The sequence below is a fragment of the Molothrus aeneus genome, chromosome W (assembly GCF_037042795.1).
Source record: "Molothrus aeneus isolate 106 chromosome W, BPBGC_Maene_1.0, whole genome shotgun sequence".
Lineage (NCBI taxonomy): Eukaryota > Metazoa > Chordata > Aves > Passeriformes > Icteridae > Molothrus > Molothrus aeneus.
Window position 1 is genome coordinate 3,039,095 of NC_089679.1, and position 25,972 is coordinate 3,065,066.

At 45.5% G+C, this 25,972-nt stretch overlaps 2 long non-coding RNA genes across 2 annotated transcripts; one reads left to right on the top strand and one right to left on the bottom strand.

The window, feature by feature from the left end:
* Nucleotides 1–5,477: 5,477 nt before the first annotated feature.
* On the bottom strand, nt 5,478–8,212 carry LOC136568533 (uncharacterized). The gene is made up of 2 exons (XR_010785237.1): nt 7,825–8,212; nt 5,478–5,682 (listed from the first exon to the last, which is right to left on the bottom strand). It is a non-coding gene; the product is annotated as an uncharacterized lncRNA (long non-coding RNA).
* Nucleotides 8,213–8,398: 186 nt separating this feature from the next.
* On the top strand, nt 8,399–17,737 carry LOC136568555 (uncharacterized). The gene is made up of 3 exons (XR_010785248.1): nt 8,399–8,612; nt 15,009–15,242; nt 16,326–17,737. It is a non-coding gene; the product is annotated as an uncharacterized lncRNA (long non-coding RNA).
* Nucleotides 17,738–25,972: the final 8,235 nt, after the last annotated feature.

The following is a 25,972-nucleotide window of genomic DNA, read 5'->3' on the forward strand; positions in this document are numbered from 1 at the left end:
ATTTCCTGGACAAGGTCAATGAATAAGTTTCGATCTGGGGCAGGTAGTCCCCAGTCAGCATATTGTCTCTCAAGTTGCTCATATTGCTCACTCAGAGTTTTCAGCCTTTCTTGCTCCACCCTCCTTTTCCTCAACTCTGACTCCTGTCTCTTCAACTCCTGAGCTATCTGCTTCATTTTGCTTTCGGGATCTATCCCTTCCTTGTTTTTCCAGAAGCAGAAAGCCCTATCATATTGCAGACAGACCCTGTCATCATTTGCCTCAAGGAGGTCCAAGATGACAGGCTCGCTGTTCAGAGAGAGCTTATTTTCATATTTCAAATTCTTTCCAACCCAGTACATTTTCCCATTCATTAAACACATTTCAAGTCAGGTATTATCATAATACAATGTGTTAACTTGATAATACACTACAAAAACCAGTTCAGTTTTTCGCCCGACCGACACAGTCCGATTGCATTGGTTACAAACAGGGACTGATGTCTTTCCCGCACCCCTCTTTTGTATTTTGTGATTGAACCCTTCTGACAGCCTACCCTTAACTCTTGCCTTTTGATTGAAACATAATGTTTCTTCGCCCAATCTGCATAATTTCGATTGAGTGCCATTCATGATGCAGTACCTGCCTTGCTCCATGATGCAATCTTCCAGGGCCTGGTATGCTGAGACTCTCTCTCCTTCTTGTCCCTCTTGGACAATCCAAGTGCATTGTCTGCACTCTTCAACAGGATTCTGCCCTCCTGTCTGAGACGGGATCTCAGTGTGCAAACTGGCTGTTCTGCACACGACTAGACTCAGGCCCATTAGGATTCCCCATAGGCATACTCCTCTGCCTTTGCCTGCGCCCCCTGGGGTGCCACCAGCGGTGAGGAAGACCATCTTCTCGGCAGCAAGAGTATTCTTCCAGGATCTCACTCTCGGACTGAGCCGCATACCTCCTCTTAAAGGCGCCCCACCTTGATACCTTGACTGCATCTGCGCTGCAAGGAACTCTGATCAATTTTTGGCACTCGACCTCTACGATCTCAGCCTTAGAATCTAGTTTCCCTCTTATACCGTTCTTGAATATGTGATACCACTCTTGAGAATCCAATTCTATTATTCCTAAATTTGTGGCGAGAGTTAAAATGCGGTCAGTCAGTTCAAGTTCTTCCTCCAAACAGCAGGTACACAACCCCTTCAGCCACTGTCCCCTTCTACAATGTATAACAAAGACTTCCAGACAGTACTCGCACTTGAAGTACATGAAGAGATAACATACACAATTTGGCAGTATACAACTTATCCACTCTCCATCGGTCATTTACTTGGACGGCGTAGCTTTATCTTTAGGTCTCCAGGGGAAGAGGCGATCCTCCACTCAGGAGCTTCCTCCTGATGCTCGACCTTTTTCACCCACGACGCGTGTGTCCAGCCTTTTTCCGCCGTCTGAATGGCCGTGTCTGTTATCAGAAGGACAAGAAAGGGACCTTTCCAGTGAGGGGAGAGGGGAACTTCTTTCCAAACTTTCACAAGCACTTTGTCTCCCGGTCGTATTTTGTGGATAGCAAACCCCAGAGGAGCACTCTGGGATACTATCCCATGTTTCATTAGTTCCTGTAAATTCTTATTTATCACTATCAAGTAAGGTTGAATTTGACTATTCTCCAACCTGGGGTGTCCCACTGGCATTCCATGTTCATATGGCATTCCATATAACATTTCAGACGGTGAGAGCCCCATCTCTGAGTGAGGCATAGTCCTGATATTAAGCAAGGCAAGGGGGAGGCGCTTCAGCCAGGACATCCGGGTTTCTATTATTAATTTTGATAATTGCGCTTTCAATGTCTGATTCATTCTCTACCTGTCCCAAACTCTGGGGATGCCACAGATTGGGGGGTTCCCACCGGATGCCTAGAGCCTCAGCCAACTGCTTAATAATCTTTGAAGTGAAATGAGTTCCCTGGTCCAAATCTATGTAGTTCACTACCCCATATCGGGGTACAATTTCCTCCAAAAGTATCTTGGATACTGTTTGAGCTGTTGCCCTTGAGCTCGGAAAGGCTTCCACCCAATGGGTCAGTTTATCTACTATTACTAACAAGAATTTGTACCTTCCCACCTTGGGCAGTTCAGTGAAATCAACTTGAATTCTTTCAAACGGTTGGTACGCTATGGGTCTGCTTCCCAGCATTGCCTGTCGTGCCTTAGCCTGGTTAATTTTCTGTCAGATCAAGCATCCTTGTACCTCTTGCTTGGCCGATTCCTAAAGTCCTCTGCACCCGAAAAATTTGAAGAACTGTTCTGCAAGGGCCTGTGTCCCCCAGTGAGTTTGTTGGTGCAACCTCCTTAAGATTCTTCTGGTATAACCCTTTGACACTAATTCTCTCCCGTCCGGTAATTTCCACTTACCTTCCTCCAATCTTCCCCCAATTTTCTTGTAACCTTCAATTTCTTTTTGGGAGGGCTGTGGAAGATATTCTGGGGCCTCGGTTCCTTCGATCTCCGGGGTACTTACCATCAGTAACGCTGCGTTTTTGGCCTCTTTGTCTGCCAGGTTGTTTCCCCGGATTCGAAACTGCATTCCTGCCTGATGCCCTTTTACGTGTACTATTGAAATTTCCTCTGGATCCCTTACTGCCACCAAAATTTGCCTTATTAATTCTCCATGCACCAGTCCCCATCCTCAAGTGTCGATCAGCCCTCTCTCTTCCCAGATCTTCCTGAATGTGTGGACCACCCCAAAAGCATATTTGGAGTCTGTAAAAATGGTCTCCTTTCTTCCTTTCAGCCTTTTCAAAGCTCTCAAGATTGCGTACAGTTCGCATGCTTGAGCCGACCATCCCGCATTCAGAGGACCTGCTGCTATCACTTCTCCTGTCCTGCCATCCATGACTGCATATCCTGATTTCCTTTTTCCTTCTATCACTCTCACTGATCCATCCACAAACCATTTTTCTCCCTCTTCTAATTCCTCCTCCTCCAAATCCAGTCTAATCTTGGTCTGCAGCTCCACCACTTCCATGCAGTTATGTATGAACTTCTCTGAGACCTCCCCGAACAAAAATTGGGCTGGATTTTGTGCGGTCGTTGTTCGTAGCTCCAAGTCAGGTGAGTGAATCGAAATGGCTTCATACTTTAGCAACCTAGCGTCTGTGAGCCATTTGTCTGCCTTTTGCTGTAGTATACTCCGCACATTATGCAGCGTGTATACCACCAACGGAGCCCCAAAGGTTACCTTCTTAGCTTCTTTCACCAACAATGCCACAGTTACAATTGCCTGCAAACAAGTGGGCCAACCCCTGCTTACAGGGTCCAGAAGCTTAGATACCTAACCTACCGGTTTCCTGGCCCCTGCCCAGTCCTGTGTCAACACACCATGGGTGGTATGACTGCTGACATCCACGAACAACTGGAATGGCCGTTTCACGTTGGGGAGGCTCAGCACTGGTGCTGCCACGAGTGCTTCTTTTAATTCCTTAAATCTCTCCTCATCATTTTCTGCCCATTTTAATTTGTTAGTGGTTAGCTTTTCATATAAAAACTTTACCTTCTCACTGTCCCCTTCAATACATTGCCGGCAATATCCCAAAAGTCCCAATAATTGTCTCATTTCTCTCTTTTTCTGTGGAAGAGGCAGGGCAATGATCCCTGCCACCCTCTCGGGGTCTAATTTCTTCTTACCTTTTGTTAACCAATGTCCCAAATACCTGACTTCGGGCTCTGTGAACTGCAGTTTCAACTTAGACACTTTCAATCCTTTGTCCCCTAAGAAATTCAAGAGCGCTATAGTGCTCATCCTTACATCCTCTTCCCTTGGACCAGCAATCAGTAAATCGTCCACATACTGTAATAATTTTGTTCCTTCCACTGGTACAAAGTGACTCAGCACTTGCTCGAGTGCTTGCCAAAACAAATTTGGCGAGTCCACAAACCCCTGAGGCAAAGATGTCCACCTGAATTGCTGTTTTCGGTTGGTTTCTGGGTCTTCCCATTGAAACGCAAAATAGTCTCTGCTGTCCTTAGCTAAAGGACAGGTCCAAAAGGCATCTTTCAGATCAATCACGCTGTACCACGTGTCCTCTGAAGAGACGTTATTCAACAAAGTGTAAGGATTTGAAACCGTGGGGAACTGTTGCAGTGTGTCGCCATTTCCTGTCTCACCTATCCCATCCCCCTCAGGTACGCCAACCTTTCCCCCTCCCCCTTTGCCCTCCTGCCTGGGACCTGTCCATTAATCTTCACCTTCCAGCAAGGCGTCGTGTGATTGGCAGATGCCCCCCAGGCCTGGGCTCATTGGTTTGTCCTAGTGTCCACATCCCTTGCCCCCTCCCCTCCTCACACCTGGTTGGCCCTCACCTGTCCCTCCCCTCCCCCTGTCCCCGGGGCTTAAAAAGGACACGAGCGCATGCGGCCGCTGTCTGTCTGGGAGCTGTTACCACATTCGGAGGTCTACCATGCTACAATAAAACTCTGGATCTAAGCTCTACGGTAGAACCCGCTTCTTTTCTCTTCACCGTCGTCCGAACCTTTTCCACCAAAGGTAAACTGAGTTCCTATTTTGCCTGGATTTGTTCTGAGCGCCCAGCTGCAGCACCCAGCCAGCCAAAGGTATCTCTGCGGTGAAAACACCACAGCTGCAGCCTTTGGTCCAGCAGCGAGGCCAGACGAAGCCAGGCAGGACACACCCCGAAACATTCGGGGCTTAATATTTAATAGGAAACAGTGTCTTAGTCCTTTGATTCACAGCCCTTAAATCTTGCACTAACCTATAACTACCATCTGTTTTCTGCACTGCCAATATTGGGGTATTATGTCTGGACATGCACGGCTCCAACGTTCCTTTCTTCACTAATTCTTCGATCACTGGTTTCAGCCCCCTCCTCCCTTCCATGGGAATGGGGTACTGCTTTACCCTAATAGGGTCTTCTGGCCTCTCAATTTCAATGTGAATTGGTTCGATGTCCAACCTCCCAGCCTCCCCTTGAGTGTACCAAACTCCCTTCATCCTCAGCAGTGAGTTGGTACAACCTCACCTTGAGCTGGGAATTCTGCACCACTGGGCTGATTTCTAGTGTCACAATCAGATCCCTTCCCAGCAGATTGTATTCTGCTTCCTTGACCAGTAACATATTTCCAATGTAACACTTATTCTCTGATTCTATTTCCACGTTTTTAATATTGGAACCTTAAAGGGTTCCCCTTTTGCCCTGATTACCATCATAGTATCATGGCTTATAGAGCATCTGAGTGGTAATTGCTGTACAGTGGTCCGCTCAGCTCCAGAATCAACTAAAAACACTACCTCCTGCTTGTGGGGTCCCAGTCTCAACTTTATCAAGGGCTCCTTGGATGTCTCGGACCCCAAATTAAAAAGCCCCTGACACCTTGTCCTGGTTTAGGGCAAATTTGGAGGAGAATTTGCAATGAAGGGCCCCTCCAGTAAGCAAACCCACACGGTCCCTCCACCCAACTGGTTCGGGAAGGATTCCTCGGAGAGAAGTGGAAAGAACCTGTTTATTTAATAGGCACAGCACCCCCCAGCACACAAAATGAACAATACCGGATGACACCACTCTGAAAAAAGATGACAAATTCAGAAAGTCTCTGTTGGGGGGTGGTCGCTCTGTTCTCAGTCCCTCCAGCGCTGGGGCAGCTGCTGCAGGCCACAAGGTGCAAACTCTCGGTGTTCCCAGGTCCCAGTCTGGAGCAGGTTCGAAATGGTCAGAAAAAGGAAAGGAGAAACAGTCCAGGAAGAAATTTGGACAGTTTAGCTAAACTAGCTAATGAGCAAAAGCAAGCAGAAGCGAAGCAAGCAAGAGCGAGAGAGAGCAAACCGAAAAACAAAAGCAGAAAAAGCAAAAGCTGCAGTCTCTGTCCCACCAGGCTGATAAGAAAACCAAAACAAAACTTTCCCTCTTCAGAGCCAGTCTTAAAGGTACAGAACATAATATCCAACATTAACAGAACACATGAATGGGGATACAAGCATCATAATGTCACCCTAGGACACACCTCTAGTCTTCCTGAAACATTTTCTTGTTCTTAACTTTCTTCGGATAATTCCTTCAAATGTGGCCCTTTTGTTTGCAGTAAAAGCTCTCAATATCCTTTCTCTGGCTGAGTCCTTACCTTGGGAAGAGTTCTGCTTCCTCGGGGGCGCTGACTTTGCCAAACCCCGGACTTGTTCTTGTTTCTGTGTTTCCCTTACTGCAGCCACTAGTACTTTTGCCTGGATTTTCTGTTTCTCCTCATTCCTTCTCATGTAGACTTTCTGGGCCTCCCGAAGCAAATCCTGTAATTCTCTATCTTGCCATCCCTCTATCTTTTCTAGTTTCTTCCTTATATCTTCCCACGATTTCACCACAAATTGAGTTTTCAACAGGACCGCCCCGATTGGGGACTCAGGGTCCGTTCCTGAATACATTCGGAGGCTCTTTCTCAGCCTTTCCAGCCATTCAGTGGGTGTCTCATCCTTTCCCTGGCGCTCTCTGAGTACTTTGATCATGTTTTGCCCTTTTGGCACCACCTCCCGTATACCTTGTATTACCATGTTTCTGAGGTTTATCATCCTCTGTCTACCTTCCTCTGTCTGGGTGCTCCAAGACGGTTTCTGGTCCGGCCATCTCTGGTCCCCTCGTTCCCCTTGTGGGTTCCTGTGTTCCCAGTCCCTGACTGAGGCTTGCCTGATCATTTCTCTTTCCTTGTTGTTAAACAATGACCTTAATATTGCATTAAGGTCATCATAGGTGTAAATGCTGGTTCTGAGGAACTTATCTAGTCTTTCTGCAACCCCCAACGGATCATCCATCAATTTCCTCATCTCCTATTTGAAAGCCCTGATGTCCCCTGGATTGATCGGCACATTCATGAAGCCGATAATTCCCGGAGCGGTCGGCACTTCCCATAAAGGGAAGAGGTTGGGCTTTTCTTCCTCGTCTTCACTACTGTCACGTTTACCTTCCTAGTTCTTCGTCTTGTTCGACAGGCTGGGGGAGAGCTGGCTCCTCCCAGGAGGAGGACTTGCTTCTCTTCCGATTTGGGTGGTGGCAGGGGCTGGGGCCGCTCCTGTGGGAGTGAAGGCGTCGAAGCCTGTTCTTGTGGGAGCAGAGGCACTGAAGCCTGCTCCTGTGGGAGTGAGGCTTCTGGAGGTGACATGGGCACCAGAGGTACCTGGACTTGCAAAGGTCCCGCAACTGCGGGCATGGGGACTTGAGCTTGTACAGGCTGGGGCAGAGGGACCAGATAGGGAGGCGGGAGGTTATCCAGCGGCTCCCATTCCCTGCCCCGAGTTGCCGCGCGCCTGTGGGCCCGTATCGGGAATAATCCTGAACAAGCATTTTTCCACATTCCAGCATATTCTAATTCTTCCAAGTCTTGTGGGTACTGGTCGGCCACATGATCATATAAAGTTTGGCATGTCCACATTTCGAACGTGCCGAAAACAGGCCAGACCACGTACCTCCTGATCTCTTTTCCTCCCCATTTCTCGATGAAGAATGGATCATTCTCTCCTTGGATTTTCCCTCCCTCCTAGGGTTGTCTTCCCAATGTTCTAACATCCATCCCAACGGACTATCTCTTGGGATTTCAGGTAGAACCTTTTCTGGGGCTTTTGAAGGCTTTTCCTGGGCTTTTCTCTGAGCCTTGCTTTTTCTCTGTCCCATCTTTGAAAATGACTTCCCCCGACCTTTCTTACCTTGAGTTTTTTCCGGCTAGGATTCTCGAAGAGAATCCCGGGTCTCTACCTGGTACCGGTTTTTGACGTCTGCTGAAAAAAATCTACCAGTTTAGCCTCACGGAGAACCATTCCGTGGGCTTTTCGGCTGGTAATGAGCTCTCTTACCTGAATTTCCAGACCAGAAGGTTTATCAGCTCCCAAACACTTCTATGCCGCCTCACATGGCCGAGCTGCACTGAATAACCCCCCACATCGGCATTGTTCCTGGGAGAACCGTCCCCCGCAGCCCCCCTGCACAGAGAGACACCGCCGCACAGCAAGATGGAGGGGAGCGGCGGGGTCCTGACCGGCAGCGGGATGCGCCCATACCAAAGTGCCATGCGGAGCTGGCGTGTCCGATACCAGCATCCCGAAAATGCCACCCAGTGTCTGCCCTGCGCAGCTGCTGCAGGGGCTCGGACAGTACCGCCATTTCGGCTGGGCAGCCAGTGAGCATGACGCAGCTCCAGCTCCGTGCTGGCCCTGGGACCGCACCCCTGCCACCGGGGCCGATCATGCCCCTCATCCCCTCACCCGGACCGCCCCTGCCCGGAGCTGGTTGGCTCAGCCCACAAACTGCGCCCACAGCCCCGCTTCCGCAAACCACGCCTGTCTGCCACCGCAACACAGGGGTGGAACCTGAGACGACATCGCTACAAATGCCCGGATGTTACCACGTCGTCACACCCGGAAGCACACCAGAACCAGGAAGCTCCAACACCATGATACAGAGCCTCGTTCCCAGCACCAGCCCCGGACATGCAGCTGTCACTGCCGCAGCACCATGGCAGCTACAGTCAAGGTCTCAACAAGGCGAGGAAGCCCCTACAACGCTGCTGACGCCAGCTCCAGCCCCTTTGATGTTCCGAGCAGGAAACATTCCCACCCGAGACCCGGTAATCTTCTGGACAGAGGTAAAACAAAAGGCTATAGATTGTGGAGATATAGAAGAAGCTGAACTAATTTCTGTACCCATGAGCTCACCATCATCCAAGAACTGGCAACAGGGTGAGGGAACAGTTACAGCATTCCCAGTAGTGCAAGGTAATGGGACAACACCTGTCAAATACATACCCTTTAATTGGCAAATCCGCTCAGATCTATGCCAGCTAGCTGCTAAACATGGGTTAGGATCACCTGCTGTTGCAAATATGCTTTGATTTATAATACCTAGTGAATTAACTCCCTATGATATGAAGCAGCTTGCAAAACTGCTTGGTAGTCCAGTGCAATATATGTTTGAATTGAGCTGGCAAGCATAGACAAGATCAGGGACTAAAAAGCTCAAGAGCTTTGCAGCAGAACCCATGTTTTGTGGCAGGGATCTCTCAGCTTATAGGACTGTCTCCCATGGAAGACCCACAAAGCAAAGCACGTTTAAACCCCTTTATTCTAGCCCAAGCAGAGGATTTAGCAATGAAGAAGCAAACAAAAAAATCCTAACAGCTCCAGCCCAGACAGGAAGCTTCTACCAATCAAACCCCAACAAAACTTCACAGACACCCTGCCTTCTGGTATTTTGACAATTGGAAAGGTTCCATATTCCAAAAACTATAATAAAGTGATAACATATGGTGAAAGTAAAAATATTGAAAAGGTACCACAAAAGAATTACAAAATTGTACAACTGTTTGTTAAATATTCCTTAGAGTTCATAGTACGATATCTGTCATTACTGTTTACATTTATTAAAATCAAAATCATTAAGCCTATGGTAGCTGATTTTACTAAAGTTATTAAGAAAGTATTACATTTCTATATCAGGCATGGGCTGCTGTGTATCAAAGAGATCATAGGATATATATTAATAATTAGTCTCTTAGAATTCCTAATAGCCCTGCTTGCATTATTTCTAGATCAAACCTGAAGATTCAAAGAATGTAATCATCTTAACATTCTAGGTCCATTGACACATACACAGAATATTAATTTACTAACATCATAGGCAAATTTCAACTACAAAGTCTCTAACCAAGAATTTACCACCTATCATCATTTTAAAACCTAAAGTCACCTGTTAAAGTGAATAACAAAATTTCTAACTCCTAACAAAAGGGAAAAAGTAGATTGGTTGCATTGTTTTCATATTAACAAAATTTTCTTACACTAGAATAGTGTTCAAAACCAATATTTTGTTCCTATTCTTATTTAGTATACAAAGAAAAAAGGGGAAAAAAGGTTGGGGTGAATACATACTCCCTTTTTAGTCTTAAGTAATATCGTGTTCTCATGTTTTACAATGAATCATGTAACAGTACAATGATCCTATGATAATTCAGCTGCCTAAAAAACCAAGGTAAATGCATTACAATGAACACTGAAAACCACAGACACCAGCCCGATGTCCCTCCAACAGACATTACAGAGCCATGTAACCAAAACAACTGATAACTGCCTCATAGAAATCTGTGACTTTTGAAATAACAGTTCATGTAAGGACTCTATTCATTTACGAATTGCCTTATCTGTTAAGCTTGTTTTTGTTACAGTACTAAAGTTGAATGTTTTGAGGTTTTCTAAATTCAGTTCAGAGTTAAGATATAGCTTACAGCTTTGTTTACAAACTAGTTTTCATGTTTACAGACTGTTTTCTGTTTACAAATTGTTTTGCTAGGTTTCTCTTTCCAAATTGTTTTCTCTAGTAGTTAGACTTTCTTCAACAGTTTTAGGAGTTAAGTAGCTTGTTGCTGTTAAAATAAGCTATGATTTGTAACCTAAACACTAAGAAATTCTTACCTACAGACTCTAAACCAATATAATGCACCTTCACTAATACATAAGTCGTGCAAATTAAAACCATGCTGTTTGTGTCACCCTGTTTGCTAGGGACTCCTACAAATAGATGACAGAGCACAGATCACAATTTTTAGTAAAGACAAACGGTGAGATGTTGTATTAGCATTAATCAAGTTATAATAAGCAGTCCAGCTCAGCTCCATGAACCAGCCTCTGGGCTGACTGACAGAAGCTCACAGCCAATGGGAGCTCTCCTAGGATGCAGGCATCTTATTGGATCAGGGTCTGGGGGCACATGGATAGACCAATGACCTGTCTCAATCTGGGAGTTTTGAATGGGCTATAAAAGAAAGCCCTGGACAATAAATCGTGCTGTTTGCTGATGACCAATGGGATTTTGTCGTGTGTCATGTCTCAGACATATGAACATCACGGGAATTATTAATGTAATACTGGACATCTTTTGCGTGTTCACCTGTATGTGTGGAGGCAAAAATACATGTCGAAAAGGTATCAATGTAACATGAACGTGTTTCAACTTAGCAAACTCAGGGATATGTGTAACATCAGTCTGCCAGATTTCTAGAGCTTGGAGTACCCAGGGATTAACTCTGAGGGCAGGTAAGGGTGCCACCTATTGACAGTTGGCAAAGGCTTGCACAATTTGCCGTGCTTATTCGTGTGTAAGCTGAAATTGTTTTTGAAGAGCTGCTGCACTCTGCTGAAAAAAAACCCATGTGACAGACATGCCTGAGAAAAAGCATCTGGCACAACAACGGCCCCTGCTAACTTGTCTGCACGGGCATTACCTTCAGAGATGAGACCAGGAAGACCAGTATGGGAACATATGTGGAGGATATAATACCTCTTAGTACGTAACTGCACTGCAAAACACAAACACAGTAATAAAGAAAAGAGCAATGGGTTAGTTACTTCCTTGATAGAAGCTTCTTCTATTCTTGTCACTCTACCTGTAACATAAGCAGAGTCAGTAACAATATTAAGTTCATCTTGAAATTTTTCAAAAGCCCTAACCACAGCTGCTAATTCTACCAGTTGAGAAGAACCATGAACTGCTTTTGTATCTTGTAGCCACTGCCTGTTACTTTGCCACACTATCACAGACTGCCCGGTCTTTCCAGAGCTATCTGTAAACACTGTGTAGGCATTGGCAATAGGAATTGGGGAACAGTAAGATTTTTCAATAAAATTAAGATAAAAAATGACAGGCATACCATCAAATTTTCTGCGAACCCGTCAAGCACTTAACACCTGTGTGATCTGTTCTAAGGCTCCTGTTGCTCTGGGTGTCAGGGTGTGAGGGGAAGTAAGTTCAGGGTTCCCTTTCAATAACTGGAAAAGGGGGTAGAACTGTTCAGTTGTAATACCCAATTAATTGTTCTCAAGAGCTTTTGCAAATCATTGTGCATGGACACTCGAGATAATGGAAGGCACAGAAAATGTAAATCGGGGGTATTGTGTTCACAAAGTAGTACAGTAAAAAAAAATCAATATTTTAAATTAATAACTATGAGGGTCCAGAATTGCAGCAACATTTCAGGAGACAGTAGCCCTGGCTGTAGGGCTCCCATAGGTAAAATAGCATTACTGATTTTTTCAGGATCGTGCAGCAATTGCCATGTTCCCTCTTTTTCTGAATAACAAAAACAGGAGAGTTCCACGGGCTAGTTGTGGGAACGATATGGCCAGCATGGAGCTGCTCTTGTATAAGCTGGTGTAAATGTTGCATCTTTTCCTGAGATAAGGGCCACTGGTCCACCCACACAGGACGATTTGTCGTCCAGGTGAGGACTGGGACATGCTGCTCAGAGGTGGCCCCTATGATAAATTTGTTCCCAGCACGAGACCCCATTGGCTAAAGCATTCTTGTGCCCCCAAAGTAACAGGGAGTGATAGTACATAAGGTTTCATGGTGGCACTGTGACTTTCAGAGCCCTCTATTGTGACAAAATTGACACTCTGCTTTGGAATAGAGAGGCCTCCAACCCCAGCTAGACCTTTAGCAGCTTGAGTCAGTGGCCAATGAGTGGGCCACGCTGAGAAAGCTATAACAGTACAATCAGCACCACTATCAAGTATACCAGCAATTTGTAGCTTCTCGTTTTGATGCCAAAGAGTACATTTGAGAGTGGGTCTATGACTGGAAAGTGATTGTGCCCAGAAGATTTTGTGGCTGCCTAGTGAAATCGAAGCCACTGTTACCTCTAACTTGTGAAAAACTACCGGGGGGGGTTAACATGGAAATAAACAAGTTGAGCAATTTGTGCCCCTTCAGAAATTCGATATTATGTTAGAGGTCATTGGTTGGAGACAGAAATGACATGAACTTACAGAGGGTCCTCAACAAACAGCGCCGAGTTTATTATGGCTGCCTCTTTTATAGGGGGTTTGAATTTCCTGGGTTTAGATAGCCGATTGGATGGGATTTCTTACTGCCCAGATCTCTGACCAATGATGTGTCTGCATCTAGGCTTAAACAGGGTTGGCCAAGGTCTCTGAGTTTGAATCCAATCTATCACCGCCTTATCCGGGGACCTGTTTTTGTTTCTAGGCTGGTCGAGTTTAGGGGGGCAGCTTCAGACTAGCTGCACTGTGACAATTTGACATGGGGGTACAGGGGTCCAAACCATTATCTGAACCTCCCCAGTAAAATCCCTGTCTATAAATCTAGACAGAACAAAAAACCCCTGCTTTGTGGTTGACGCTTGACCAATCACAAGTGCACTGCACCCCCAGTCCAGCGGTCCCCAGACATCTAAAGGCAAACAGTGCACATCACTGTCCTGAAGAGCTATTGTGATGGCAGAGGCCAGGTCCATGCCAGTGCCACCTGCTGTCCATGCTCACAAGGCTTTTGAGGGGATAAGTGTAGCAGGGCTTGATTTGCTATCCATGCGCAACTCCCCCCTGTTCTCCGCTGGCAGTTTACCAGAGCACCCATTGATGTAGCTGGGAGCAGCACCCCTTCTTTATTAAATCTAGACCAGCATTGTTTTACATGATGCTGTCCCTTCCGGCAACGTGCGCATACACCTTAGTCCCCAGAACCTCTTTTGTTCTGGGGGCATTTGCATCTCATGTGACCCAGCTTCCCGCACAAAAAACAAACACTCAATCCGGAATGAACGCTCATCGTAGCAAGAGCCTCCAAAAGCAAAGTCACATTATGACTAGCAGCGCCAATTCCCTGACAAGCCTTAAGCCTTTCTACAACAGTGGGGCTTGCAGGGGCTGTAAAACCTTTTGACAGGATTTGTGTTTTCCACTGCTAACTGCTTCAGTAATATTTCTTGCATGGTGATGTTGCCTATTTGCTTATCTAGGGCAGCTTTTAACTTATCTAGAAACTTAAAAAAAAGTTAATCAGCTCCCTGTCTTATGTTAACAAATGAGGTTGTAGTGAGACCACCATCCAGCACTTTATGAAAAGCCAACAGAGCGAGCTCCTTTGACTGACTAAGAGCTTCCGCAGGCAACCAAGACTGCATTGCGGTTGGCACATATTGACCCTCCCCCATAAGAGTTTCGTCACCAATAGGTCACAAAAAGTGCCCCAGGGGTTGCCGCAAATTGTCCATAGTTTGAACAGTGCAGAGCTCTCTCCACTCCAACATCCAGACAGTGAATTGTATACTCATCAGCATAAGCCGTGCTATTTGCTTAAAGTCTTGTGGTGCCAAGTCATACAAGTTCACCACAGTTTCCAAAAGGTTAGTAGTGAATGGGGCACTGATGCCATTGTCTATGGCAGAGCAATGCAGCTCTTTTACGACACCATAAGGCAAGCTTTCCCATATAGGTAGTTAGTGGGATTGGTAGATAACCAGGAAGGCATGCAATAAGTCTGCATCTCCTTCCGTGGCAGCCTGTTTTCTCACCACTGCCCACCGATCAGGGGGTGTAAGAGCCATAATGAGGGATGTGGGACTCCAGGCAGCTCTTCAAAATGCAGTTTATTACATCCAAGACGTTACAGCAGTCCAGGGTCGTGGGAGACAGAGCTTGTGCCTACAGCTGTCAGCTCCAGCTGCAGGAAGGCCTAGAGACCCTTTAATTTTGGTTACAATGCATTATATACTTTGCTGAGCATCTTAATACAGAAGAACCAATCTATACCTTAATTTTTACCTATAGCCTATCATAACTACTATAATTACCATATTCATGTTACTATTCTCCAATCACTAAAAGTTAGTATGTTACAGTTTAAGCTAGAAGTTATTTTTCAGTTTTCTTGCAGTGGAAAATTCTGAGACCTTTTTTCTACTTGCAACATTGGCAGACTTGTTTTCCTGTGCTATCTTTCTGCTTGGTAAAAACATCTTCTTGTTTCAGGTGGGTTTATCCTTTGCTCTAAGTCATAAAAACCCCTTCTAACTAATATACCCTTTGCCTTCTTAGTTATCCAGTAAGACTGGCTCAGCAATTCTTTTCTTCTATATCAAAACTTGCTTTCATTTCTATTCCTTCTTCAGATTCTACATTCAAAAATATTTCTGCCAAGCATACATATCTGTTAAACTTTCTTGTCAAATTTTCATCCTTCCCAACAGGGGGGAAGATGTTGAGCTCCCTTCCTGATGCAAACAGATCAAGGGACCAGGGGCCACCCACCGATTCTCCTCCCACAGCCTGGAGAGACTTACGGTCAAAGTCTTGTGTTTTGTGCAACAGTGGTGCTGAAGGAGCAGGCGATGAAGGAGCAGGCACCTGAAGAGCCTTCATGGCTGTCGCGGTGCCATGAGCGTCTTTCTTTTTCCAGTTATCTGGTGACGCATACGCCACAGGTAAGGCATACACAGTCTGCCGCGAATACAAAAGCTCCACCAGCACTCTGCCGCCTCGCCTAACGCGGTCCCACAAAGTGTCCCCTAAAACATTCCATGTCTGAGGGTCAAAAACATTGGTACTATTCAAAGTTGGATCCCAGTCTTTCCAATCTGAAGATTCAACTTTCCTGCCATGTTTCTGTGAAATCTGTTTCAGCATCTCCGCAACGTTCTTCTGCTCCTGGGAAACACCACACCCCATAGTTCTCAGCTGCTACCCTTTTGTTGCGTCACATTGCAACTGAGTTCATCGTGTCCAGGGAGGGTGCAGCTGCCAGTGCTGGGCACGGGAACAAACGAGATGGGTCTTCATTTCATAAAGCTCGAGAATCCATTTATTACCCCTGGGGAGGAGGGGTGGGACGAAGATGAAAGATCAGGCAAAGGCAGGGTCATGGGATTTTTATAGGGTATCGCAGGGGTGGAGTTAGGGTTTGGGTCAAGGGAGGAGTTATTAGCAACACAAGAAGGGTAAGATCAAATTCTTGCCTCTTAGGAACAGGGGTATTCCACACCCTCTGTCCTGCAGAGAGGTCAGCTGGCACCAGGAGCTTCGTTTTAGCTCCTGGACTTCATTTCAGCTACCGGGCTTCCTTTCAGCCCCTCTGTAAAGTTCAGCCAAGTCATCCTCACTGGTGCAACTGCTAGTTGCCTTTCAATCCCTGATGCAGGGCACCATTTGTGAGAGACTGTGACACAGACTCAGACCAGCAGGGAATCTGAATCGTTTATTCAAAGAAACAAGCTGGTTTTATACACTTTTTCAAGGCACAGTATTTCCTTACATGGTAATTCTCACAACTTGACCTACTCCATTTTACCATGTCAGCAACACACGTTCTAAATGTCCTTCTGCGGGGTGATCATGTGCTGTTCACCTGTCAGTCAGCTTCCAGGAGGCTTCTCTCCCGTAGTGCTCTACCACGTGACACCTCCTTCCCCCCCAATGTCAGACGGAGACAAGCCTTTCTGTGCTGCCATGTGCTTCTGCAGACGCATCCCACAGCCCTCAGCTCAATTCCATCCCATCTCTTCCCACAGGCAGGTGCGATGATTCCTCCGCGGCTGCAGGTGGCGCTGTGGTGTGAGCTCAGATGCCTCTTCACGTGGGTAATGGCAGGCACGCAGGCGGGAGAAATAGAAAAGGGGCTTCCTTTACAAACTCACAGTAGGCAGCCAGTCCCAGTGCCCCTCCAGATGGCAAAATGGGCTGTAGCAGGAACCTCAGAGTGGCGGCTGGAATGGCAGAGGCAGGCACACCCGGGATAGCAAATGAAATGTAGCAGAAGCTCTACAGCTGTAGCAGAAGCCACAGGGTGTCCCGGCAGGCACAGAGTGCTGGGTTACAGTGTAGCAAAAAACCTGGAGCAGTGGCAGAAAAACAGCAGGGCTGGGCAGCAGCAGCCGGCTTCCTAAACACAGTCAGGAGAGGCTCCCTCAGAGTGGGGAGGGGCTCAAGGTCCCAGGTTTTCCCCTGAGGCACCTGAGTAGATGGTGAGGGTCCTTTCCAGTGAGGTAGGGTGTTAATAAGGTCCCAGTCCAACAACTGCTCTTACAAACAGAACCTCACTCACAATAGGAGAAAATAGTAGGAGATGGACCTCCGCACTGGTGGCAAATTCTTCCCATAGCGACTGCAGCCTGTCTCACCTCTGATCCCAAGACCGAGAGAGTGCTTGGAGCTGAGCCCAGCCCCTAACCCCCTAGGCAAAATCTCTGGGTACCTCTGCCCTTCCCAAGAGAAGAGACCCCAGCTAAGGGGCTGCAATCAGGTGCACCTCTTCCCCCTGTTATAGATGACTAATGAGATGGTTGGCTCTCACAATTAAGGGGTGAACGATACGTGTGTAGTAAGAGAAGTTTTGTAGATGTATAGTTATGTTATTGTATGTCCTCCCCGTTGCATTGTTATCACGGGATGGCCTTGGTAGTTGGGACATTTGGGGAGGGTTGGCTTGTTACTATGGTAACACCTGACCTCCAACCAAGATGTAAGAAAGTGATCTCCACCACTAAACAGCAAAGAAGGAGTTGACTGACAAGACTTTAGGAGGGGCTAGAACTATAAAAGGCAGAGCATCCATTTTGTAGACGAGCACATGGTGGTTTATTCCATGCTCCCAGCTCTGTAATTTTTCCTTATTTAGTCCTTTTGTTGTATTTTTGTTAAAGTTTAATAAACCTTTGACATTTTAAAAGTGAGCAGTCGTTTCTCACAAAATGGGGGTTCATTCTGGGAGAAAAACCTTGTCTCTGTGGCCCTAGGAGATTTCGAAAGAGAAGCGTACCCTGCCGCAAGTTCGGCAGCTCAGTCGGGTCTCCTGGGACGATCGGTGATTGCAGGTCAACACCCTGGGGACAGCAGAGGACTAAATAATGAAAAACAAGAGGGGGAAGAAAAAGCAGACAAAAATTGTGAGTATTTGTGTGCGTGTGAGAGTCCGAGAGTGTGTTTGGAGTGTGTGTGAGATTTGAGAGATTTACTGGATTTGGGGGGGCTCAAGAACACCTGGTGATGCTGGGTTGAGAGTCACCAGATTTTGGGGGGGGTTGACCACGCTTGTGTGGGCAGCAGGGTCTCAGATACCAGGCATGAACGCACTTGGGTGATGGCAGGAAGGGACCCAACACAGCAGCTCTCAGCACCCGCTGGCCTGGCAGGAGCAGTGGCAGCAGCGGCAGCGCGAGGCGCGGTTTATGTGCAGCACTGCTGAGGACTGGGACACCAAAGCCCAATGTTGTAATCTCCGGCGCCACCAACTTGGCTAGGAGCGTGGACGGCAGCTTGGAAGTGTGGGCACAGTTGCACATGGAGCAGCCGCCAATTGGTGCCTCTTAGCGAAGCCCTGGCACCAGGCTGCCTGTGGTGACTTGGGGTGCCAGGAATGGGGATGGCCAGCAGGGCTGACCCAGGAGCACTGGACTGTGGAGACTTCTCTGCAGTATCCGCTGGCATAAAAAGCCACAGGGTCGCAGGACCCCACATGGTGGGAGGGGGGCCTTTTGACAGTTGCCCTAGCACGCCAAAAGGCACCAGGGTGTGAGACCCTGGTGGCAAAAGAGTAGAAGGGCTGATCCAGTCACACGGGAGTTCCTGGACTGCAGGTGGGGTTTTTATTTGTTCCAGCCTTCCAGGGAGAAAGTAAGGGGTTTTTTTCTTCTTTTTCTTTTCCCTTCTCTCTCTTTTTCTACTTTCTTTTTCTTTCTAACCGATTGGGGAGGCAGGCTCTGTCGGGAGGGCCTGTAGTTGGTCTATCAGGGAGGCAGGCTCTGTCAGGAAGGCCTGTGATTGGCCAGTCAGGATGGGACTATGGGCAAGTAAGGAATCCCCAAGGGGAGAAGTAAAAATTGAGGAGATATCAGGAGGTATACCCCCAGATAGCCCACTAGGGAAAAAATTAGCCCAGTGGAGATATGACTCCAACACCAGAGATAAAAATAAGTTCAAGATGATACAGTACTGTATGATAGAATGGTCTAAAGAAGAAATTCGGCCTGATAATGTACTTTGGCCAAGGTATGGGTTGGACAAAGGGTGGATATGTCGGGTTTTAAACATGTATGTAAAGGCTAAGAAACCATTTAATCAAGAAGAGAGTGACTACGCTGCCTGTTGGGAAGCAGAAATTCCACCTTCAGGGGAGGGCGAGTTTAAAGTAACAGAGTAAAGAATGGAACCCGTTAGACTACTAGCCCCCTCCTCCTCCACTGGCACTGACCACACCTCCCTTGCTCTCTGATGATCCTAGTCAAAATACTGGCAACGGAATGGCACAGCAAGAGGAAAAGAAGTCAGGCGACAGGAACCAAGCAATAGGATTGTATCCTCTTGATATGGGAAAATATATGTATATGAAAATTCAGAATTTTAGAAGCATATAATGTACTTAGGCAGGTGGAGGAAAACAGAAATATATATATATAGCTTCTTTAGCAAGTTTGCAAAAGTACAGAACACAGTTTGTAACAGGAATGTAACTTGCTAGGTAGAGACAACTTGTAACAGAACACATAAGAATTTAGTTGCTTGGTAAAGGCCATAAAGATAAAAAACTCAGTAAAGCAAGACTCAGGTATTGCTGAAACCCATAAAGCAGAACCTTTTGCTTAAGGAGCCCGCAAGAACCAGGCTCCTCGTTTTGGCCAGGACAAACTGACCTGAGAGAAAGCCAAACCTCCACTGCGCCTGCCCAGAAGAAAGGGTCAAGCAGCAAACATTGAGGAAGATGTTACTTCATCAAAGACGCCCACCCACGACCACCAGGAGGCGTGGCACCACCAAAGACTCTGGGTGGGGAATGGGCGGGCAGGGAGGTATAGGCTTGTGAGATCAATGTGTATAAAAAACCTGTAACCTGCCTTACCAGCTACACATGTCTTTGGTGGAAATATCTCCCATCCATCCCAGATAGAATAAAACATACCCGCTTTACAATTTCTAATTGTAAAGTCCTTACTCCGCATATCACTCTGAGGGAAGTACCACTGGGTGGGGCACATGGGGGAATTGGGTTTGTAACTGTACCACTCAATTCTTCTGATGTGAAGATGTTCAAGAAAAAATGAAAAGGATTATTAGAAGACCCCATCGGATTAGCAGAACGGATAGACCAATTTTTAGGCCCCAATATTTATACATGGGAAGAAATGCCATGGTCAATGGCAATATAGCTAATAATGGCAATAATGGCCAACAATGGCCATGTTATTTACACCCGAAGAAAGACAGATGATCCAGGTGGCTGGGATATGAATATGGGAAAGGGACCTCCTAGGGATCTGAAAATTCCCACGGTACACCCTAATTGGGACCACAACGACCCCGAGGGAAGGCAAAACATGGAGGAGTATAGAACATTAATTGTAAGGGGTATTAAAGTAGCAGCCCCACGAAGCCAAAATGCTCATAAAGCATTTGATGAACAACAAAAGAGGGAAGAAACCCCAACAGAGTGGCTAGAAAGGCTGAGGAAAAATATGAGGCAATATTCAGGTATCAACCCTGAAACAGCAGCCAGACAGATCTTGCTAAAAACATATTTTGTCACCCATGTGTGGCTAGATATACAGAGAAAACTAGAGAAATTAGACAGTTGGGAAGAAAGGGGATTGGAGGATCTCTTAAGAGAAGCACAGAAAGTATATGTCAAGAGAGATGAAGAGAAAGAAAAGGAAAATGCCAGAGTAATGTTAACTGCCATTAGAGAAGGACAAATTTGTTTTTATTCTAAGAAAAATGGACACTTCAAGAGAAATTGCCCCCTAAGGGAAGGGGATCTAAAGGTTTTTAAGAATGAGCAAAGAGGGGAGGTAGAAGACTAGAGATGTCATGGGCTCTGCCTCCTGGGGACAGAAAATCATCAGTAACCACTTAATAAGTCCCCAATAAGAATAATTTAAATTTATGGTGAGCACAGGAATTAAAAAAAACCAAAAACAACAAACAACTTGTGTTTATAGAATTGAAAGGGGATATGGGAAGAGTCAAAATACCTTGCAAGTAGTGGGTGAGAAAGGGGAAGGTTTAAAGCATTAATTCATAATGTTAGCCCTAGAGATTAAGTACTGATCAAATCATGGAAAGACCACCTTCCAACCCCTCAGTGGGGAAGTCCCTTCCAGGTACTGCTAACCACTGAATCGGCTGAGCGACTCTCAAGCAGAGACCGAAAGATAACAAAAGAAGCACCAAGAAGTCTGAAGAAGAAAAAAAAAATAGAATCAAGTTCCTACCAGCCAGCTTGAGGGCTCTTTTAAGCAATACTTTAGGCGGGGAGTTTGAACCGTACCTGTTATTGATGTAATAGTCCTGTTTTAATGGATGGAGAGGGATGGAGATTGCAAGCATCTGTTGAGGGGAAATACACAGAAAACCGTAAAAGGTGCTGGGGTCGTTTGCTTAGAAAGACATGAAATAGAGGGCAAGACCGGGTTGGCCCCTGTGTTTGCCACCGAGAAGATTCCATAGCCCTGCTGCAGGCAGCAATCCCGTAGGCATGGTAAGGTGGGGGCAAAAAGGCCATACTGGATCTCTATCAGTCCTCAGCTGTCTTTTCCCTTCAACACCCAATACAGGTGCAATTAACAAGAGGGACTAAAGGGTGTCAGAAGGACACTCAATTTTATAATTTTAAAGGGTTTATTAAACCTTATCAAAAATACAACAAAAGGACTGAATAAGGAAAAATTACAGCGCTGGGAGTATCTGTGACTATCAGCCATGTGTTCATATACAAAATGTATGCTCTGCCTTTTATACCCTTAGCCCCTGTTGGGGAAGATGAAACAGGAAAGCCTTATAAATATGATTGTCTGGCAAAAGATTTTGAGAATATAGAAACTATATGCGAGATTGAAATGAAAGCAAGCTTTGAGATCCCTTAGTTACTGAACAACTGGAAAACAATGGTGTGGCTGGCTGAAGGCAATCCCCTTTTGATGAAACAATACCGTCTGCTTGCAGACAGGTCCAAGGGTCAGAGCAGACCCTACTAGCTTGGCAGAAGGGGTCCAAAGAGTAGTTTTTAGGGTTTAAAATGTAACACAGCATGGTAATGTAATGATTCTTATAGGCTGTATGTAAATGCTATATGATTTGTATATTGTACTAGATTGGTTAGTGAGAATTAGAATATTCAACACAGAAGAAGATTTATTGTATTGTAACAGGAACCTCACCCTCACCCTTTTACTCTCTTACCCTTTTATGCTTTTACCCTCTCATCCTCTCTACCCAGCTCCAAGCAGGGCCCCTGCACCTATGCCCTTTGCAATAAACCGCAAGTTCCACGACTTGGCTTCAGAGATCTCCTACAAGCCCCTCCCAAAGTTTTGTCAGTCAACTCCTCCTCTGCCATTCATTGGTGGAGATTACTTTCTTACGTCTTGATTGGAGGTCAGGTGTTGTTACATTGTGCCTCTTAGTAATAAGCCAATCCTCTCCAGATGCCCTGACTACTGAGGCTATTACAAGGGGGAGGGGAAAGAGGACTATGGGAGGACATATTACAATAACATCACTATACATTTTAACATCTATATAATATCTATCTCTTAATTGTGAGAGCCAACTGTTATATTACTCATCTATAACAAACCCCCCTTTTCCTTTTCCATAAGTAATTTGTCTTGAACAATTAACTCTTATTTTTGATTCTGATAATCTATCTTTACTTCTCAAAAAAGAAAAAATAAATTATTAGCATCTGTTGGTATGGGCAAGGACAATGGGAACAGGAAAAAAAAAATTAGGTTTTCTTTAGATACGCTTATTTGGAATGGAAAAAATGGGATCACAGAGCTTCAGTATGGCCTTTTTACTCCCATCTACTGTGCCTATGGGGTTGCTACTCATAGCAGGTATATCTTAGAGGTGAGTACAGAGGCCAACTCGGTCTTGCCCTTTAGTCTCTGTTGTATTAAGAGACAACTGTGGAATTAGAGAGGTCCAGTACGGCTTTCTTGTTCCCACCTTACCATGCCTAGGGGATTGCTTGCCCACAGCAGGGCTATAATCTTCTTGGTGGTGAACACAGGGGCCAACCCGGTCTTGCCCTCTATTTCTTGTTTTATTTTACTTGTTGGTTCTTAAGGAAACTGCCCCAATACCTCTTACAGTTCCCTGCTTACCTCCCTTCAAGAGATGCTTGTAATTCTTTGAAACCGGGGGTTGGAAATTTAACTCAGGTTAGAAACCAATTTTGGATTTAGCTGGAGTCTGCTTGTTTAGTCTGTTAACTTGTGTGCTCACAAAAAAGCGGAAAGAGAGAACAAAGGAGATTCAAGGCTACTTAGAAAGGAATGCAAGCATCCAAGCTGAAGAGAAATAAGGAGGGGGGGCCCCACCAACCTTGGGGCTGAAGCAGACAGAAAAACTGAATCTGGGTTAAAAGCACCACATTACAGCTACGTGACTGAAGAACTGACTGAAGAACTGCGCAGGCTCATAAAAATTGATAAGACAGTTTAATGCATGTGCATATGTCTTTTATGCATATGCAACAGGTTAGGGGATAAAGCAGACTCGGGAATTATCAGGGGCGTGCATGTCCTTAGGGAGCATGCGATCAGAGCTGAAATAAATCATACTGGCTTTACAACTTTTACAAGTTGTGGAATTTTTTTCTGCAAATCATTCTTATCCATTAAAATAGGACAATTTCATCAATAAATGGTACAGTTCAAATTCCCCACCCAAAGTGTTAGTTAAAACAATCTTCAAGCTGGCTGGTGGAAGCTTGACTTTACTTTTCAGATGACTTCAAGTTTCTTTGGCTATCTCTTACCTGGTCTGGATGTTACAGTCTATTCTTTGGGTTCTTTCACTAGGCCTTTAATTTTGTTGACGAGTCCACTCTTGCTCTGTGGTTTGTATGGTCAATTCAGTGATTAGTTGTTCCTGAAAGGGATTTATCTACTGAGGGATTAAACTGAAGATAATGTACATAACATTGTACATGTAACATGTAACATTCATATGTTTAACTGAGTCTTAAAGTGGTTACTTACTACTGCTGACACAAGGGGACTGTGCAGCTTAGGAAGTATTATAATTACAGAGAGGTTTAGCACTTGGCCTAGCATCCCGTTTTGACAGCAGTAGTTTTTAGGGAATGAGGGTTAGAATAGTAGTGGGTCACAGTGACTGTAGATACTCCTGTTTATAGAGATTTAATGGAAACTTAAACACTATTAAATCTGATAGAAATCACTGTATACAGCTTTACATAAAGTTTTAACAAACTTATACATAGAGGCAAATTCTTCTCCTTACAAGAACAGGGTGTACACAGAGAGCTAGGTAATGATACACACACACATATATATATATACACATATCTGTTTTTTCCAGGTGGCACAGCAGTTGGATGCACAGAGCTGTGTATCTAGAGCTATGTCTCTGGGCGTGCCTAGCCTGTGTGTGCACACAAGGACATGTGCAGAGCTACTGTACATACACACAGGTACCTGCTCACCTGCACAGAGTTCTTGTGTACTACAGTACTTGCTAGCAGTACACACTTGTGTACACTCAACCTGCCACACTAGCACACGTGTTATACAGACACTTATTAATGTACAGTCTTTAATAATGCACACGTGCCTACAAGCACAAGACTTACTTGCATGTAGAACTTGAGCACACCAGTGTGCAGCATCATACACATTAATATACACATCTCATACAGAGCTATGCTCACACTTGTAGAACCTGTGCACACTCAAAAGCACAGAACTGTGCACAAGTTCACTCACACTTGAGTGACATACATGTAAACAGCAGTGCACATATCACATGTACACATCAGTACATCTATGTGACTAGTGCTGTGTACACTAACACACATGTACACTGTGCAAAGCAGGATGTGTACACTCATATTTGAGCACACTAGAAAACACATGTGCACACAGAGCTGTACACACTGGCACACACATGTACAGCACTCTGTCAGAGCTCTCCTGGCCCCAATGCCCCCGTGGGTTTCTCTTTGTGGGATCATGTCACAGTGGGGATGGGGACAGGAAGAGGGGATTATGGGTGGGACATTGTGGTACAGTTTAAAGAGCACCCACTGTGCCTTTGGGGTGGGAACAGACAGGCTTGTCTTAAAGGAAAAGTCAAAGAGAGACTACGCTGGATTTTTGCTTTTTGCTTCTCACTCTATAAGGGCAAAGCTGGGCACTTTTTGCTGTCTTGTTTTCCTCAGGAGCTTGACTAGCACAAAGGAGAGGACTAGAAGGACTTATTGAGGATTACTGCTAGTGCATAGCACTCATGGCGTTTTTCACTCCTTACATTATCATGGGATGTTGGGGTAGGAACTAACAACAGCCTTATCCCACTGCCTTGGAAGCTTGTGTTTTGTTCATGGGTCTTAACTGAGGGATACTTGTGTTTTTTATTACTTTGAAGGGTAGCTCATGGTCTTCTGGGGATATGCTAAGGAAAGCTTCAGGCCTCTCTGCAGGGGTGACAGTGACTTTGAGACAAAGTTTTTATTAAGTTGTCATCTTGGACTGAAAAAGGGAAAGGTATCTGTGTCATGCATGGAAAAATATCTAAGTTTTTGACACTTAAGCTCTTCTCTTAACCTGAAAGAGAAGTAGCTCTTTGCCAGTGTTAAAGTTGAGTGGAGGCAGCTCAAGACTTTTAGCTAAAGGAGTTCAAAGCATGACAAACATGTTCTAACAGGACTCTACTTACAGGAAGCAGAAGAATATAACATGTTGGGTAAATATAACCCTCTCTACTTCTAGCACGGATGGTTTTTGAGGCTGGAAATGCCAGGACTTGTTTCATTACAGGTACAGGGCTTTGCTGAAGGCTGTTCTTGCTCTTCCTAACACTTGGCAGTGTTGCAGGGAAGCAGGAAAAGCTTCAGGGAAGGAAAAGAACACAACAGATGAGTTGAGTGGTGAAGAAGGCATCAAACTACAGGGGAGAGGGGGCTACAAACTATAAAACATAGTTTGCCAGGAGCTAGCTACTCCTTTACGCTAAAATAGCAGAGGAAGTTACAAACAAAGGGAAAATGTTACTGCATTAGGACTGCAATATGCAGTGAGGTACAAACCGGGAAAGTCTCTAATTTCTTTCCCTTCTTTCTTGAGCATCTCTGCTAGAAGGAGGAAGCACACCTTCGTGCTGGCAGCTCCTTGACTTTCCCTCTCACTTCGCTACAAGT